Below are 18,652 nucleotides of genomic sequence, written 5' to 3'. Positions count from 1 at the left end.
ATAAAAGAAGGAAACATTAGATTTCAATTTCCGTTAAGGAAAGGCATGGAACACTTTCCAAGAAAGAAAATTAAATTGCCTTATGAATCTATTATGAGAGCCACTTATGGATTGCATGCCAAAGATGATAATACTTAGATCTATTCGTGTTTTATGCCTAGCTAAGGGCGTTAAACAATAGCGCTTGTTGGGAGGCAACCCAATTTTATTTTTGTTTTTGCTTTTTAGGTTCTGTTTTGCAATAAATATTTCATCTAGCCTCTGGTTAGATGTGGATTTGTGTTTTAATTAGTGTTTGTGCCAAGTAAGACCTTTGGGATAGCTTACGGTGATAGTTGTTTTGATCTTGCTGAGAAACAGAAACTTTTGTGCCCAGGAAAATAATTTTCAAAATTCACAGAAGCGTGATTTTGATCTGATTCTTTTTGCACTGGATTGGTACACAAATTTCCCAGGTTGACCTAAGTCTTCACAATTTTTGGAGTTACAGAAGTATTCGAGAGTTACAGATTGCTACAGAATGTTCTGTTTTTGACATATTCTATTTTCTATGTGTTGTTTGCTTATTTGATGAATCTATGGCTAGTATCGGGGGGTATGAACCATGGAAAAGTTGGAATACAGTATATATTGAAGGAAATATGCCCTAGAGGCAATAATAAAGTTATTATTTATTTCGTTATTTCATGATAAATGTTTATTATTCATGCTAGAATTGTATTAACCGGAAACTTAGTACATGTGTGAATACATAGACAAAACATAAGTGTCCCTAATATGCCTCTACTTGACTAGCTCGTTTATCAAAGATGGTTATGTTTCCTAACCATAGACATGTGTTGTAATTTGATGGACGGGATCACATCATTAGGAGAATTATGTGATGGACAAGACCCATTCTTAGCTTAGCATTATGACCGGTACAGTTTCTTTGCTACTGCTTTCTTCATGAGTTATTCATGTTCCTCAGACTATGAGATTATGCAACTCCCGAATATCGGAGGAACACTTTATGTGCTATCAAACTTTACAACGTAAATGGGTGATTATAAAGATGGTCTAGAGGTGTCTCCGAAGGTATTTGTTGGGTTGGCATAGATCGAGATTAGGATTTGTCACTCCGTGTTTCGGAGAGGTAATGCTCATCATTATAAGCCTTGGAAGCAATGTGGCTAATGAGTTAGTTGCGGGATGAAGTATTACGGAACGAGTAAAGAGACTTGCCGGTAACGTGATTAAACTAGGTATGATGATACCGACGACCGAATCTCGGGCAAGTAACATACCGATGACAAAGGGAACAACGTATGTTGTTATGCGGTTTGACCAATAAAGATCTTCATGGAATATGTAGGAGCCAATATGAGCATCCAGGTTCCGCTATTGGTTATTGACCGGAGATGTGTCTCGGTCATGTCTACATAGTTCTCGAACCCGTAGAGTCCGCACGCTTAACGTTCGATGACGATTTGTATTATGAGTTATGTGTTTTGATGACCGAAGTTTGTTCGGAGTCCCAGATGAGATCATGGACGTGACGAGGAGTCTCGAAATGGTCGAGACATAAAGATTGATATATTGGACCATGTTGTTCGGTACCGGAAGTGTTCCGGATAGTTTCAGATAAAACCAGAGTGTCGGAGGGGTTACGGGAACCCCCCGGGGAAGCAATGGGCCATCATGGGCCATAGGGGAGAGAGAGGACAGCCCACATAGGGGAGCCCCCCCCATGGGGAGTCCGAATAGGACTAGGGGAGGGGGCGCGGCCCCCCTTTCCCTCTCCCTCTCCCTCTCCCTCTCCCTCTCCCTTCCTTCCCCCTTCCACCAAGTGGAATCCTACTAGGACTTGGAGTCCTAGTAGGACTCCCTCTCCTTGGGCGCGCCCCTAAGGCCGGCCGGCCTCCCCCTCCCTCCTTTATATACGGGGGCAGGGGGCACCCTAGAACAGACAAGTTGATCTTTTAGCCGTGTGCGGTGCCCCGCTCCACAGTTACACACCTCGATCATATCGTCGTAACATCATCATCATCATCATCATCACCATCGCCATGCCGTCGTGCTGACGGAACTCTCCCTCGGCCTCAACTGGATCAAGAGTACGAGGGACGTCATCGAGCTGAACGTGTGCGGAACGCGGAGGTGACATACGTTCGGCACTTGGATCGGTTGGATCGCGAAGAAGTTTGACTACACCAACCACGTTACTAAACGCTTCAGCTTTCGGTCTACGAGGGTACGTGGACACACTCTCCCCACTCGTTGCTATGCATCTCCTAGATAGATCTTGCAGGTGTCTGTTTCTCCAACTTTAATTGAATCGAGTTTGACTATGCCTGATCCTTGTTGAAGGTTAAAACAGCACACTTGGTGAAAAATCGTTGTGGTTTTGATGCATAGGTAAGAACGGTTCTTGCTAGAAGCCCGTAGCAGCCATGTAAAACTTGCAACAACAAAGTAGAGGACGTCTAACTTGTTTTTGCAGGGCTTGCTGTGATGTGATATCGTCAAGACATGATGTGATATAATTTGTTGTATGAGATGATCATGTTTTGTAACAGAGTTATCGGCAACTGGCACAAGCCGTATGGTTGTCGCTTTATTGTATGCAATGCAATCGCCATGTAATTGTTTTACTTTATCACTAAGCGGTAGCGATAGTCGTAGAAGCAATAGTTGGCGAGACGACAACGATGCTATGATGGAGATCAAGGTGTCGCGCCGGTGACAATGGAGGTCATCACGATGCTTCGGTGATGGAGATCATGAGCACAAGATGATGATGGCCATATCATGTCACATATTTTGATTGCATGTGATGTTTATCTTTTATGCATCTTATTTTGCTTAGTACGGCGGTAGCATTATAAAATGATCTCATACTAAATTTCAAGGTATAAGTGTTCTCCCTGAGTATGCACTGTTGCTACAATTTATCGTGCTGAGACACCACATGATGATCGGGAGTGATAAGCTCTACGTTCACATACAACGGGTGCAAGCCTTTGGGTTAAACTTGACGAGCCTAGCATATGCAGATATGGCCTCGGAACACTGAGACCGAAAGGTCAAACATGAATCATATAGTAGATATGATCAACATAGTGATGTTCACCATTGAAAGCTACTCCATCTCACGTGATGATCGGACATGGTTTAGTTGATTTGGATCATGTGATCATTAGATGACTAGAGGGATGTCTATCTAAGTGGGACTTCTTAAATAATATGATTAATTGAACTTTAATTTATCATGAACTTAGTCCTGATAGTTTTTTTGCATGTCTATGTTATTGTAGATCAATGGCCCGCGCTACCGTTCCTTTGAATTTTAATGCGTTCCTAGAGAAAGCTAAGTTGAAAGATGATGGTAGCAACTACACGGACTGGGTCCGTAACTTGAGGATTATCCTCATTCCTGCACAGAAGAATTACGTCCTGGAAGCACCGTATGTGCTAGGCCGGCTGCAGACGCTATTGATGACGTTAAGAACGCCTGGCAGAGCAAAGCTGATGACTACTCGATACTTCAGTGTGCCGTGCTTTACGGCTTAGAATCGGGACTTCAAAGACGTTTTGAACGTCATGGAGCATATGAGATGTTCCAAGAGTTGAAGTTAATATTTCAAGCAAATGCCCGAGTTGAGAGATATGAAGTCTCCAACAAGTTCTATAGCTGCAAAATGGAGGAGAATAGTTCTGTCAGTGAACACATACTCAGAATGTCTGGGTACCATAACCACTTGACTCAGCTGGGAGTTAATCTTCCTGATGATAGTGTCATTGACAGAGTTCTTCAATCACTGCCACCAAGCTATAAAGGCTTCGTGATGAACTATAATATGCAAGGGATGAACAAGACAATTCCCGAGCTCTTCGCAATGCTAAAGGCTGCGGAGGTAGAAATCAAAAAGGAGCATCAAGTGTTGATGGTCAACAAGACCACTAGTTTCAAGAAAAAGGGCAAAGGAAAGAAGGGGAACTTCAAGAAGAACGGCAAGAAAGTTGCTGCTCGGGATAAGAAACCCAAGTCTGGACCTAAGCCTAAAACTGAGTGCTTCTATTGCAAAGGGGCTGGTCACTGGAAGCGGAACTGCCCCAAGTATTTGGCGGATAAGAAGGATGGCAAAGTGAAAGGTATATTTTATATACATGTTATTGATGTGTACCTTACTAATGCTCGTAGTAGCGCCTGGGTATTTGATACTGGTTCTGTTGCTCATATCTGCAACTCGAAACAGGGGCTACGGATTAAACGAAGATTGGCTAAGGACGAGGCGACGATGCGCGTGGGAAATGGTTCCAAGGTCGATGTGATCGCCGGTGGCACGCTACCTCTACATTTACCTTTGGGATTAGTTTTAGACCTAAATAATTGTTATTTGGTGCCAGCGTTGAGCATGAACATTATATCTGGATCTTGTTTGATGCGAGACGGTTATTCATTTAAATCAGAGAATAATGGTTGTTCTATTTATATGAGTAATATCTTTTATGGACATGCACCCTTGTTGAGTGGTCTATTTTTGTTGAATCTCAATTGTGATGATACACATGTTCATAATATTGAAGCCAAAAGATGTAAAGTTGATAATGATAGTACAACTTATTTGTGGCACTGTCGTTTAGGTCATATCGGTATAAAATGCATGAAAAAACTCCATGCCGATGGGCTTTTGGAATCACTTGATTATGAATCACTCGGTGCTTGCGAACCGTGCGTCATGGGCAAGATGACTAAAACTCTGTTCTCCGGAACAATGGAACGAGCCACTAACTTATTGGAAATAATACATACCGATGTATGTGGTCCAATGAGTGTTGAGGCTCGTGGCGGGGGTTGGGGATATGACTATTGGATATGACCCGCCCAGGAGGGGCCGGGTTACCCCAATGACGGTTCACCTAAACAAAGCCCATGAATATGTTGAAGATGGCGGTTCATGAAGTAGACTTGCTAAAGGGCCCAAAACCCAAAGGCGGTTTAAGGCCCGTAAGTGTAAACCGCCATGTATATATGACTTGTATTGTAAGGCATGTAAGATAAGTCACCGGGCCAGACACGTTTGTATGAGCCGGCCGGGACTCTGTAAGCCGCGGGGCGTCAACCCGTGTATATAAGGGGACGACCCGGCAGCGGCTTAGGGCAAGAAACAATAGATCGAAAGCCAGGCTAAGCGTATTTGCTCCCTGGTAATCGAAACCCTAGCAGTACCACCTCAAACTGGATTAGGCTTTTACCTTCACCATAAGGGGTCGAACCAGTATAAACTCCTCATGTCCTTTGTCCCGTTTTAACCCCTTTAAGCTAACTACGTCGCAATGGCTCCACGATTAAGTCCTTCCACTAGGACATCTGCCGTGACAATTCCACGACAGTTGGCGCCCGCCGTGGGGCCAGCGCATGGTGGTTTCGAGTTCTTGAAGGGCAGCTTTGAAGGGATCAAGGGTACACTGTGGGCCGGATGACCAAGAGTCATCGCAGCAAGCTCTACATCAACAATGCGGGCTGGGGCCCCGAGGCCGGCTCAATTGAGTATGGGTACCGGGTCCCCTTCGGCGGAATCCACGTCTTCATCGGCAAGATCGGCGAACCGGGCCCTGAGCCAGACATTTGCACCGACATCATCGAGACGGCTCAGCGTGCATGACCCACCCGGGTTCAACCCGTCGTGAAGCGTGCCTTTGTTGTATTTATCCATGGGGCTGAGTTGGAAGGCTCTGTGTCTAGCGGTGAGATGGCCATCTACTCTGATGGTGAATCGTCCACGGGCGAGACTAACTCAATGTATCAACTACAAGACGGGCAGCTTGGGGGATGTTCCGATGGTGACAGTATTCAGGACCCCCATGAGCTGCCGAACAGGGTGGCGATCTTCATGGCTGGCACCCAACCAGTTCTCGGTTCGACAGCTGCCGCGGCTATGACTTCCAGCGCAGTGGCGGTAACGGCAGCGGGTGCTGGCGGATCAGCACGCCCACCAGCTCAAGTTTTAACAGATTTGTTGGAGGCTCTGGCAACTCTGATGGGAGTGGAGGTAACCCCGGACAACCAGGAACATCATAAGATGGATGTGCCGAAGCTGCTTGATGAGATAGCACAAGCTAAGGAAGAGTTGGCGGCGGAGAACGCTAGGATGACTGCAGAGCGGGCTGTTTTGAACGCCCAAGCACAGCGGATCCAACCGGATTCATACCGGCTCACGGTGGATCAGAACGCTTCAAACGAAGTCTTGAGGAGAAAACACCGGAGTCGTCTGCCCTTGGTTTATGAGTCGAGGAACCTCTTCAACACGCCGGGAGCAGGGGCCAGTCACCCGCCTGTGATAAACCAGATGGCTGAAGCGCCAGGGGGTGGAGTGCCGGTTTAGCCGCGCGTGACAGGTTCTCCGCATATGAATAACACCGCGCCTCAGCATGTGGTAATGCCGCCGGGTCATTATTCCAACCATTTAGACAATATGATTGTTGCAGCTATGCGATTGGCGGCTCTGCTAGTCGAGGGCAAGACTCCGATGGCGGTTGAAACCCGAAGGGCCAGGGAACTTCATCAAACGGCGCTAGTACAGCAGCAGGCTTATTCTTATAGTTGTGTTCGGATTCATTCGACCCCTCGTCCAAGCCGGAGCTACAACAAGCACATTGACTCGCCAGCAGTTTCAAGTACTGAGCAGCACCGTCACCAACCTCATGGGCATGACCCGGCGCGCAATGGTGCCAATGCCCAGAATTTGTTGGATCATGGCAGAGCACGTCGGGAGGCTGAGCTGGCGGCTCAGTTGGCGGCTCATCAGCACGCGCCGGTTTACCCGACGGCTTCAGTGGAGGCTGGTGTGACTTCTAAAGCTTGGGGTGTGCCGTGTTTAACGGCGGCTCTGCGAAACGAGCGTTTGCCCAAGGACTTCAAAGGCCCTTGTAAGGTGCCTAATTACACAGCAGATCAGCCCCCTGAGGCTTGGGTGGAGAGTTATGAGATGGCTATGGAGATGCTGGATGTTAGTGAGGCTGCATATGCTAAGTATTTCACCATGATGCTGGAAGGGACAGCTCGTATTTGGTTGAAAGGGCTACCTGCGAATTCCATTGGGTCGTGGGCAGAGCTGAAGGCCCGGTTTATCCAAAATTTCAAAGATACATGCAAGCAGCCCATGTCGATCGTGGATTTGGTTTCTTGTGTTCAAGCCGAGGGAGAATCGACGACCAGCTGGGTGCGTCGGGTCTCGACTATCATACATTCTTCAGATAATATCAACGTCGGCTCAACGGTTTTAATGTTGGAGAAAAATTGTCGTTTCCTTCCACTCAAGCAGAAGCTTGGTCGGCTTAAACGTCATTGCAGTGACATGGGGGAGCTCATGGCGGCCCTTGTAAAGTATGCCGACTCTGATAGTACCAAGGACCCCGACTCTGAGGATGAAAGATCGGGAAAGGGAAAGAAGAGTAGCGGTATGAGTGGAGAGCAGCACATCCCGGCCAATCAGGGCGGTAACGGTAAGCGCAAAGCTGATGATTTTGTGGCTAACACCGGTGCACAGAATTATAACCAGCGTCATAAGGGGAGGCCGGCTCAAGGGACAAAATTTGACCTTGAAGCGATAATGAATCAGCCATGTCCGAAGCATGGAACACATGAGAAGCCGTCTACCCATCCGTGGAAGGATTGCAGCATTATGAGACAATTCAGGGAGTCTTTCCAACACAACCATGGTCCGAATGGCGGTTCAGGGTCCGGCCCTCATGGTTCGGGTCATGGAGGCGGCGGCTCAAATTCCGGTTCACAGCCAAGGCAATCAAGGTGGTTACAACCAGCAGAGTAATCAGGGGAATCAGCAGCAGCAATAGTCTGGTTATTAGTGCAACCCGAAGCAATTGAATAGTGGACAGTACCATGTCTTCACCACTAGCTTGTGTAAGCGGGATCAGAAGCTTCATAAGAGGGCAGTGAATGCTGTTGAGCCGACGGTGCCACGTTACTTGCGATGGTCGGAGTAGCCTATTGTATGGAGTCGTGAGGATCACCCGCCCCGGGTTGACAATCCGGGTCACCTGGCTCTAGTGGTGGTGCCTCAGGTTGGGGGCTATAAATTTACTAAGGTGCTCATGGATGGAGGCAGCAGCATTAATATACTTTACTATGAAACCTTCCATCGCATGGGACTGACTGACAAAAATCATAAGCCATCAAACACCGTTTTTCATGGTGTGGTGCCGGGTAAGTCGGCATATCCAGTGGGTAAGATATCTTTGGAGGTTGCTTTTGGAGATGAGTATGATTCCATATCTAAGACCCTAACCTTCGAAGTGGTTAAAATCAAGAGCCCTTATCATGCTCTGTTTGGGCGGCCGGCTTATGCAAAATTCATGGCGAGGCCTTGTTATGTTTACTTGCAGCTTAAGATGCCAGGTTACAAGGGCACCATCACAGTGCATGGGAGTCGCAAGGTGGCCTTGGAGTGTGAAGAAGGCGATGCTGCTTATGCTAAGTCTGTTTGTGCAACGGAGGAGCTGAAATTTTACAAGGATAATGTTGACCCGGTGGACATGACGTCCTTGAAAAAGCCAACCACAGAGCATGATCCTTTGCTAAAGTTTAAATCGGAAGATGACACTAAAATGGTTGATTTTGTTCCTGGCGACTCATCTAAGCAGTTCAGCATCAGTGCTAATCTGGATCCAAAATAGGAAAGCGCGCTCGTTGAGTTCATCCGTGGGAACCGGGACATCTTTGCATGGAAGCCTTCAGACATGCCGGGTGTACCGAGGGAACTTGCTAAGCACACTCTTAATATTGATCCGAAGTTTAATCCGGTCAAGCAATTCCTTCGTTGTTTTAACGAGGAGAGGCGGAAGGCCATTGGTGAAGAAGTGGCCCGGCTCTTGGCGGCCGGGTTTATCGTTGAGGTTTTTCATCCTGAGTGGTTGGCTAACCCGGTGTTGGTGCTTAAGAAGAATGGCACTTGGCGAATGTGTGTGGACTACATGGACTTAAACAAGGCTTGTCCGGCTGATCCGTTTGCTCTCCCTCGTATTGATCAAATTATTGATGTGATACGTCTCCAACGTATCTATAATTTATGAAGTATTCATGCTATTATATTATCTGTTTTGGATGTTTATGGGCTTTACTAAACACTTTTATATTATTTTTGGGACTAACCTATTAACCGGAGGCCCAGCCACAATTGTTGTTTTCTTGCCTATTTCAGTGTTTCGAAGAAAAGGAATATCAAACAGAGTCCAAACGGAATGAAACCTTCGGGAGAGTTATTTTTGGAATGGAAGCAATCCAGGAGACTCGGAGTAGACGTTAGGGAAGCTTCAAGGAAGCCACGAGGCCGGGAGGCGTGCCCTACCCCCTGGGCGCGCCCCCACCCTCGTGGGCCCCTCGTGGCTCCCCTAACCGACTTCTTTCGCCTATATATGTCCATATACCCTAAAAACATCGGGGAACAGAATAGATCAGGAGTTCCGCCGCCGCAAGCCTTTGTAGCCACCAAAAACCAATCGGGACCCTGTTCCGGCACCCTGCCGGAGGGGGGGATCCCTCACCGGTGGCCATCTTCATCATCCCGGCGCTCTCCATGACGAGGAGGGAGTATTCACCCTCGGGGCTGAGGGTATGTACTAGTAGCTATGTGTTTGACATCTCTCTCTCGTGTTCTTGATTTGGCACGATCTTGATGTATCGCGAGCTTTGCTATTATAAGTTGGATCTTATAATGTTTCTCCCCCTCTACTCTCTTGTAATGGATTGAGTTTTCCCTTTGAAGTTATCTTATCGGATTGAGTCTTTAAGGATTTGAGAACACCTGATGTATGTCTTGCCTGTGCTTATCTGTGGTGACAATGGGATATTCACGTGATCTACTTGATGTATGTTTTGGTGATCAACTTGCGGGTTCAGTGACCTTGTGAACTTATGCATAGGGGTTGGCACACGTTTTCGTCTTGACTCTCCGGTAGAAACTTTGGGGCACTCTTTGAAGTACTTTGTGTTGGTTTGAATAGATGAATCTGAGATTGTGTGATGCATATCGTATAATCATACCCATGGATACTTGAGGTGACATTGGAGTATCTAGGTGACATTAGGCACTACAAAAAAATACACTTCCGTGATGATACGTGTTTGTCACAGTAGGTCGCGTTTTTTGTCATGCATGTACATCCATGACAAATTTATGACAGAATCAAGATAGTCATACCTGTGTTGTCGTAGAAGTGTTCCATGACATTACCAAAATTATCATCACGGAAGTGTCCACTTCCATGACGATAAATCGCGCGTCACAGAAGTGCTTTCGTCAAGGGTGACCGACACGTGGCATCCACCGTAATGGAATGTCGTTAAGCTATCGGGTCGGGTTTTGGATCCGATAACCCGTTAACAGCCCCGACCAATGGGGATTTTCCACGTGTAAAATCATCATTGGCTGGAGGAAACACGTGTCGGCTCATCGTTGGGACAGATGTCATCCACTCATTGGACAGAAGGCGCCTATGATACGTCGACACGTGGCACGGCCCAACAGAGGCCCATTCCTGTGAAAAGGCCGGCCCGTTTGACTTGGTCAAAAGGTGGCGGGCCGGCCCATGGAAAGCCTGTTAACGGCCTGTTCGCATATAGCCCATTTACAGCCCGCTAACCCAAGGCCCGTTACGCCCTATCCGAATTAGGCCCAGTAGCGTCATCTGGGCCATCCAATATGATTCCAGCCCGTTTTCACTTCTGGCCCATGTATGGCCCATGACGTCTTTCGGCCCATATGAGGCCCTATGTAACTCTTGGCCTATTAACGGCCCGTGGTGAAACTGGCCCGTAATGAACAGTGTATCACTTTACACCCATTAACGGCCCGTGGTGAAACTGGCCCGTAATGAACAGTGTATCACTTTATACCCATTAACGGCCCGTTATTCCGTTGGGCCGTTTCCAGCCCATGTTATCTTTCGGCCTTCTCAGAGCCCATTTATTCTTGGGCTCATTTCCAGCATTCGTTTACTTACGGCCCGTTACTGTCATTTTCTGCTTGTGGGCCAAATTCAGCCCGTGGTTACAGTCGGCCCGTTTGTGGTCCGTTAATACGTTGGGCCGTTTTCATAGCGTCATCAAATACGGCCTATTAACGATGGCCCGTTATGGTCGGCCCATGAACGGACGATTCCAACTCTAGCCCGTTTACGGCCATAATGCGGCCTGTTATTGGCCCATGTTTGGCCAATCGATCATACGGCCCGTATAAGGCCCATTGATGATACGGCCCGTAGAAGGCCCATTGTTTCTACGGCCCGTAGAAGGCCCATTGTTTCTACGGCCCGTAGAAGGCCTACTGTTTCTACGGCCCGTAGAAGGCCCACTGTTTCTACGGCCCGTAGGAGGCCCAGTGTCACTACAGTAAATATTAGCCCATGGTTATTGTGGCCTAGTTTTAAAAAATAGGTTATTGCAGCCACTAGCAAACCGCGGAAAAAGAACTGCACTGACTACAAGCAAACAAATAAACAAGACAACAAGGAAATAAATAAGCAAGCAACTTATGCTAGGCTATCACGGCTATTACACATATTACATCCACTGGGCATCAAAGTTCGCCACCAGTGATCATAAAGCGCAACGAAGAAGCAGATTACAAAAACTGGGCACCATTGCAGCGTAACAAAATAATACTGAACCGAGACCACTTCCAAGACAGTTCAAGAAAGGTTAGCCTTGCGGGGGAACTGCTGCGCAAGCTGCTGAGCAAGGCTGTGAGACCGGCCTAGCATGTCGGTCATAGCTTCCAGGTGTAGCTGTTTAGCGATGAGGTTCTCATTGGTGTTCTCCGCAATCTTTCTTAGAGATAGGACTTCAAGTCGAAGTTGAGTTGCAGAATGCCTTTCTGCTAGAACTTGGGACTGAAGAAGTCGAACTGATTCAGACAACGAATTCTGTGAGCTTGTCTGACTGTTAGTCTCAAGTAACTTGAACACTGCATCAAGACAAGACTTTGGGGTTGTCTCGCTATCTTCAAGATGTTTTGCCTTCTTTGCTGCAATATATGTTGGGTTTGTCTCACAGCCTTCAGCAGACTTGTGCATGCCATCAGGCATATCACCCTGAAACAAAGCAGAGAGATGACAGGTTTTGCACGTGTATAAACAAAGATGATAACTGTTCTGTCAATTCTATCCAATTTCAAATTAGAAAATAAAGAGTAAGTTCAAAATATCAATAGCATAATTTGGCATTGTTCATAATGCGGGGAGCTTCACCACACTACTGGATTACCATGTCAACATAACAAGCATAGATGAAGGGCAAAGAAAATCATTGTATCTATTTTGGATAATGTGCATGGCATGTTGTTCATATCATCAGCCACATCAGTAAGATAAAACAGGAGATGACAAGGTGCAAACGTGGGCTGCTTCACCACACACTGGATTATAGATCCACAAAAACAAGCATACATATAGGGAGTATTAAGTAATGTGCATGGTATGAATAAGGAATTTGGTTTTACAAGTAAAACTTAGAACTTACGGTTCTTACGAACATGCATTTTGGTAGAAACAGCAAACTAAACAGCAGTAAACGATAGGGAGTATGAGCAAATTAAACAGCAGTTGAGGATAAAGGCTTTAGAAGGACTGACTTACATTAACAGTTAACACCGGCTTTATAATGCCCTTCTCCATGTCAAGGGAAGGATAACTCAAGAATTTCAGCACAGAATCTTCTTCATAAGCATTGCCTGTACTCTACATTTTGTAGAGAGTAATTATAGATATGATAATACTGGAAGGGATAGAGGATAATGAAGATAAGATGCAGATTGATGCTACATAATCAACTACCAATCCCTGGAAGTACAAGCGTTACAGGACAAAATGTACTGACAAGAGCAATGGGCTACACTTCTGCACTGGCATTGTCTGTGTATTCTACTTGTTGGTAAGATTAAATATAGATCTGATCTTTTTTAGTAAATGGTGGGCGAGGGAGATAAGATGCAGAATGCTACAAAATGAACCAATCCCTCTTCCCATAATACAAGAGTGTTTTGAACACTGGTGTACTGTACAAAACGTTCTTATATTATGGGACGGAGGGAGTAGCTGTTAATGTAAGTACAGTGATAGACCACGTTCAGTCCTTACAAGAGGACTGCAGAGCTAAACCTCTTCAAAAGCATTGGGTTGATTCTAAATTTATGTAAGAGTCCATACGGATCTTATAATGTCCACCAAATGGACGATTACGAGGCTAACATGTGCAGTGATGCTACATAATCAAACAGCTATGAAAGTAAGTATGGTCATACAGGGCAAGAGGTACTCACAAGAGCAATGCAGTGTGCAGTATAGTTGCGAGATTCTGTGGTCCCTTGAGAACGAATGTTCTTCTGCTAACAGTTTTCGTACAAGTGAGACATTAAGGCAAATGCAGAAATGTAGTTCAAATTGTGATGTGATATCATAGACAGTACCTTACGCTGCAGCCGAGACCAATGTGTAACAAGATTATTCCAGTCACCGTCGGATAAATGTAGCACCGGAGACTTTACAGAAATTTCGTTCAGAGGCTTGCCATCGAAGTGCGCTTGCCTCAGGTAGGAACGATACTTCATCAACGAGTGCTTGAAAAGCGCAACCAACCCTTGCTCGTCATCACAATCCAGTTTGCTCCTCGCCTATTTAAAAGAATGAAATCTTGTGTCTTCTGTCAGCAGAAACATATGCAGTAATGACCATGAATAACATTAGTACATTACTTACGCGTAAGTTGCGGAGGAAGACTGGAAATTGTTCTGTGTCTGCGGTATAATCTTTCCATGAAGGAAAGATGCGCACAAAGTTCCTGACAACAACATAAGCTTCGTCTTCTAAACTGGGAAGAAATGGAACAGGGGTCCTATTTGCTGCAATTGGGGCTCTCTCTGGTTCGAAAAGGGATTTGGCAACTGGATTTGGTGTACTCTTTGCTGGAATGGGGGTTTTGCGTCGTACAGCTGGTGCTATGTCAACTGGCATAATCATACTGTTTGCTGCAGTTGGGGTCTGCTGAGTTGGGGCATCAGAAATGACCAGTGTAGTAGGGCTAGAGTCTGCTAGAGTTGGGGTATTTTGTGGGTCAGGTGATATTGCAACTACACCTAATGGGCTATTTGATTTATCAGGTGCCACTACCTTTTCCAAATACTTTGCTTGTGCTCCTCCACGATCAGCAATCGCCCTCTTCCTTTTGAACGTCTGATACACAAGAACAGCATTTGAATGGATAAATATGGTATGATGACAGATGGAATATGTACTGAAAATGGATAGGCAGGGCGTATTCACATACACGATGTGTAAACTAAGCTAATGGCAGTTCAACAAAGTAGAAGCAATGCAAAGCATCAGTTGCAAGATATGTGCGAGCAATGTAACCTTGGAAAGTTAGAGCAAGTACCTTGATGGGTGAATAAGATAGGGCATCTTCCTCTGACTCCTCCACTAGGGAGCTACATTGACTTAGGTCTCCCTCTAGCTCAGAATCACTGTTAGGATCATATTCTGAGCATGAATCTGTAGGTGGAGAGCGTTTGCATTGCATTGCATCCAGACTTGATTTCAGTCCCTTAATGCCAAGTTTGACAGCCATGGCATTGTTCTGCTTTATTCTTTTCATGCGCGCAAGCTCATAATCATTATGATGCTGTTCAGAATCTGAGATTCATGAAAACATAAAAAGTAGTCAGATTATCTATGGAATGCATTGCGGATTCAACTCGGAGAGTGTCTCCCTATAAACCCCTGCATATGCAAAGTTCACCTCCCCAACCGTGCTGACCAGACCACACACAGAAATACAAACCCCTTATGTCTCTATAACAGGCAGGCACACATTTCAAAACTGAAGTAGGAACATTAGAATCATATGAAATTCGTATTTGAACAAATAAACTAAGCAATTATGAGTGGCGTAATGTTTAGCTTCAAGGGTGGAGTGTTGGTAGTGCGACACAAAGCAAGTAGGCAGATTGTATTCCATGTAAAAGATCGAAACCTATGTAAAAGCTGGAAATGACACTTTCTTTCTATACAATGCAGTGTTCGTTACCCACACATGATGGAAGAGATCACATAGAGAAATACTATTCACTCATGTCTACGGTTCCAGTATTTAGAAACAGGGTGGTCCACCCTAAAAGAATATTGACAACAAATATGACAAGGCAAGCATAGATGTAGTGAATCAATCATTTACTTGTGAGCTTACTAGGACAAGTATGCAGAATTGTAACTGCAGTAAGAGACCGTCCAAAATCTGAATGAAGAAGTTTGTCTAGCACTTATTGTTTGCAACTAATCGACGTGAATAATTGGATATTATATCGAATGAGTAAGAAAGACAAGTAAAATTGTCAACAAACCTGGCTTGCAGTAGTAATCTGGGTCAATGTCACTACGACCAACAATCCAAAATGACTAGTTTCTGTTCCGAGGGCCGGAATTTTGAAAACCCTGTGAACTTTAGAGGTACTAAAGATTACCGAAATACATCTGAACCATTAAGTGTAGGTAGCACTGAGCACACAACAAACCCTAATGACAGTCCTGCCTAATGAGTAATGAATCAATTAGAAAATGGGTGATGAGGAGTGGCTGCTGAGTGTTGAGGACGTATCTCAGGATAAATCGGGTTGGCTTGGTGGGTGCTGCACGCCTGAGCCCTGAACGGACTGGGAAGGTAGGCACGGCGGCGCGCCCGGGCAGCGGTGACGCTGTTGGGCGAGCGGCTCCTGGCCTCCTGTTAGTCCGGCGTCTCCTCCTAGAGTCATGCCGTCCGGGGACGGCAAGTCGCCGGCGAGGCAGGCGGCTGGGGGCGAGTAGAGATCGGAAGCGCGCAGCAGAACAGAGGGGAATCGGGGCCTGGGACGACCCAAAATCCCAGGGTGGGCCGGCCCACCGTGGGCACCCTGTAGAGATACACACCCGAGCGGCGAACATGCATTTTCGAAACTAATTTAGGAACATTTAGCTGACCAATTAAACAACTCTGTTTTAATAATATCAGATTCGTATTTGAACAACTAAGCTTGTTTAGCTTGATGGGTGGAGCAGTGTTATTATGACACGAAGCACGTATTCTGATCGTATAGTGATCATAAAAGGGGGAAACTCTAAGCATATTTTTTTAGCAAAAGAGGGTTTCCCCTCCGATTTCTATTAAAGAAACCACCACGGAACCAACATGATCAATTAAACCCTAAGCATGATCAATTAAACCGTATTATGGCTGTGCCATGGCAGATTTGAAGCTGCAAACCGGAGAAATGATATTTAGCATCCATTGTTTGCTTCGAACTAAGAACTAAATTCTAAGAGCTGAAAAGAAAGTAGAGTAACCAAGTTAAGATCTATTTTCTGGTTGAGATCAAAAAGTTGAGGAGATATGAAGTACCACCTCTCTTGCGGCGCCGTGTAGGCATCGGGGGTGCGATGGCTGTCGGTGGCGTTGAAGCAGATCTGCGACGGTAGACGGGTGCATCGGGGGATAAGTCCCGTTGCGGTGGAAGAGAAGGTCGTGTGAGCGGCCCCGGCAAAGAGGACGACGGCGCCGATGAAGCGAGAGGACGCGATGCAAGGCTATTGGTCCGTCGCCGTGGATGAGAAACGTCCATCTCTAGCAGTGGACGACGCGGTCTTGGTAGGCGCTCCGGCATGGTGGAGGACGGTGGCGATGGATGTGGTGGAGGACGGCGGCGATGGATGGGGTGGCGGACGGAGGCTGGTGTGGGGATGGGGTGTTCTAGCGCGGACGGTGTATGAATGGGAAAATGGAGGGAGAGGTACGGGGAACCATGTTTTTGGGACGCGCCTGTCTGAAATATGGGAAAGTTACGAACTTAGCCCCCGTTTAAAATTTGGACGTCTCGTCGGTTGGGGATAGGACGGTAATCTCGCATCTCGCCAATATTTGCCCAGAGCGATTTCGGGCGAGGAGAGGGTGGTTGGCGCCCACGGTGTATGAACGGGGCTGACAGGTAGGGCGGTTGTGTCACGTCTGAGTGAAGTTACAAACCTGCCCCTATTGAAAATATTTGCCTACATCGATTTCGGCCGAGTCGAGTTTGTTTTGCCGCCCACCGTGTATGAATGGGGAATGGAGGGAGAAACAGAGGTCTTTCGGACGAGCTTGAATCAAATGAGTTTTGCCGCCCATGTTTGACGCCCACCGTGTCGGAATGGGCTCAGAGGCGGTCGTGTCACGTCTAATTGAAGTTACTAACCTACCCCTATTTAGAGCAGTGGAAATCGGGCCGATGGATTGTCCGTGTAATGGGTAGACAGTAATTTCCATCTCCCAAACACTTGGCTTCGGGCAGCCGACGTGGGAGTGGACATTTTGCTGCTTCTTTCGAATTTTGGGACAATAAGCATCCACGTTTACCCTGGCAACTAAATTCGAATCCATTTTGTATTCCTATATGAATCTTTATAAATCATTCTATGTGTTTTTATATATCTTCAAAAGGACGACAAAGATGTATTCCACTGTCATATATGAATATGGTTTACAAATGCCGATACTCAAATTCAGAAACTAGAATCCAGTTTAAGGTGAATTCGAATATTTGGAACACTTCATGTCCAACTCAAATGTCACACGCAGCATAATGTGTACTCCCATTTAGATATGTACACAAGCGATGTATCAAGATTCAAATACCGAGTCAATCAACCAAGAATGTACAGAACTAACAGACATATAAACACTTATAGAGTATATGGATCAATAATATCAACTAACATACATAAGCCAGGCCGCTGTACTTTTTTTGGCTACAACAGCATCCTTTTTTTAGCCAGCATCTTGGCCCTTTCCAATGCGTGCCACTTATGGTCCATCTATACTACTACTATTGCTGAATGCACATTCAGCCCGATTGGCATATTTGTAGGTCTGGCACAGCAATCCAAATGAAATGTCTCCGAGTCTTATCAATTGATACAGACTTGTGCTCAAATAAAATTACAAACCAAAAACAAAAAAACAATTATTACATGATCTCTAAAACAAATGGTTTGATTGATTACATGAACAGACAACACAAAGGTTATTCAACTATGGAAAGAACATTTCACCTATGATTTACCAAGTAGGAATTTAATTTCCTTTTTTCCTTCAGGACCTTAACAATCTGGTCAGTCTCAGCTTGCTTCGTTTTGAAATCCACCAAATATTTAATGGTTGTCTTGAGTACTGCTTGTGATTGTGCTGTTTGCTTCCTCAACATGTCAACTTCATCTCTAAGTGCAGAAGCAGAATCTCTTTCTACCACTAGTTTAGCCTCTAGAGCATCAGCAGTTGGCAATTCATAATGCACGATTGGGCCGGTGCCACTGCTGTGGGATGATGCAACGTCCATGGGGACCTCGCTCTTTGATCTTGGGCTAACCTGTTTTGCCATTAAAGTTCCGATTGGATTCAGAAAAGTTGAAGTTAGCAAAACATCTCAACTGGGAGTTATAACAGCAAACCAGTTAAACAAACAAGGAATTAAAGAGTTTCAATTGGATGCTGAAAAGTAGTTATTAACATCATTGTAACCCGCTGTTGCAGCAGCAAAGCAGTTAAACAAACAAGTAGATATTTAAGTTAAGGCAAACAGGTAATTCTTAACAG

This window comes from Triticum aestivum, chromosome 7D (assembly GCF_018294505.1).
Source record: "Triticum aestivum cultivar Chinese Spring chromosome 7D, IWGSC CS RefSeq v2.1, whole genome shotgun sequence".
In the NCBI taxonomy this organism is placed as follows: Eukaryota; Viridiplantae; Streptophyta; class Magnoliopsida; order Poales; family Poaceae; genus Triticum; species Triticum aestivum.
Note: the sequence above shows the minus strand (reverse complement) of the source record.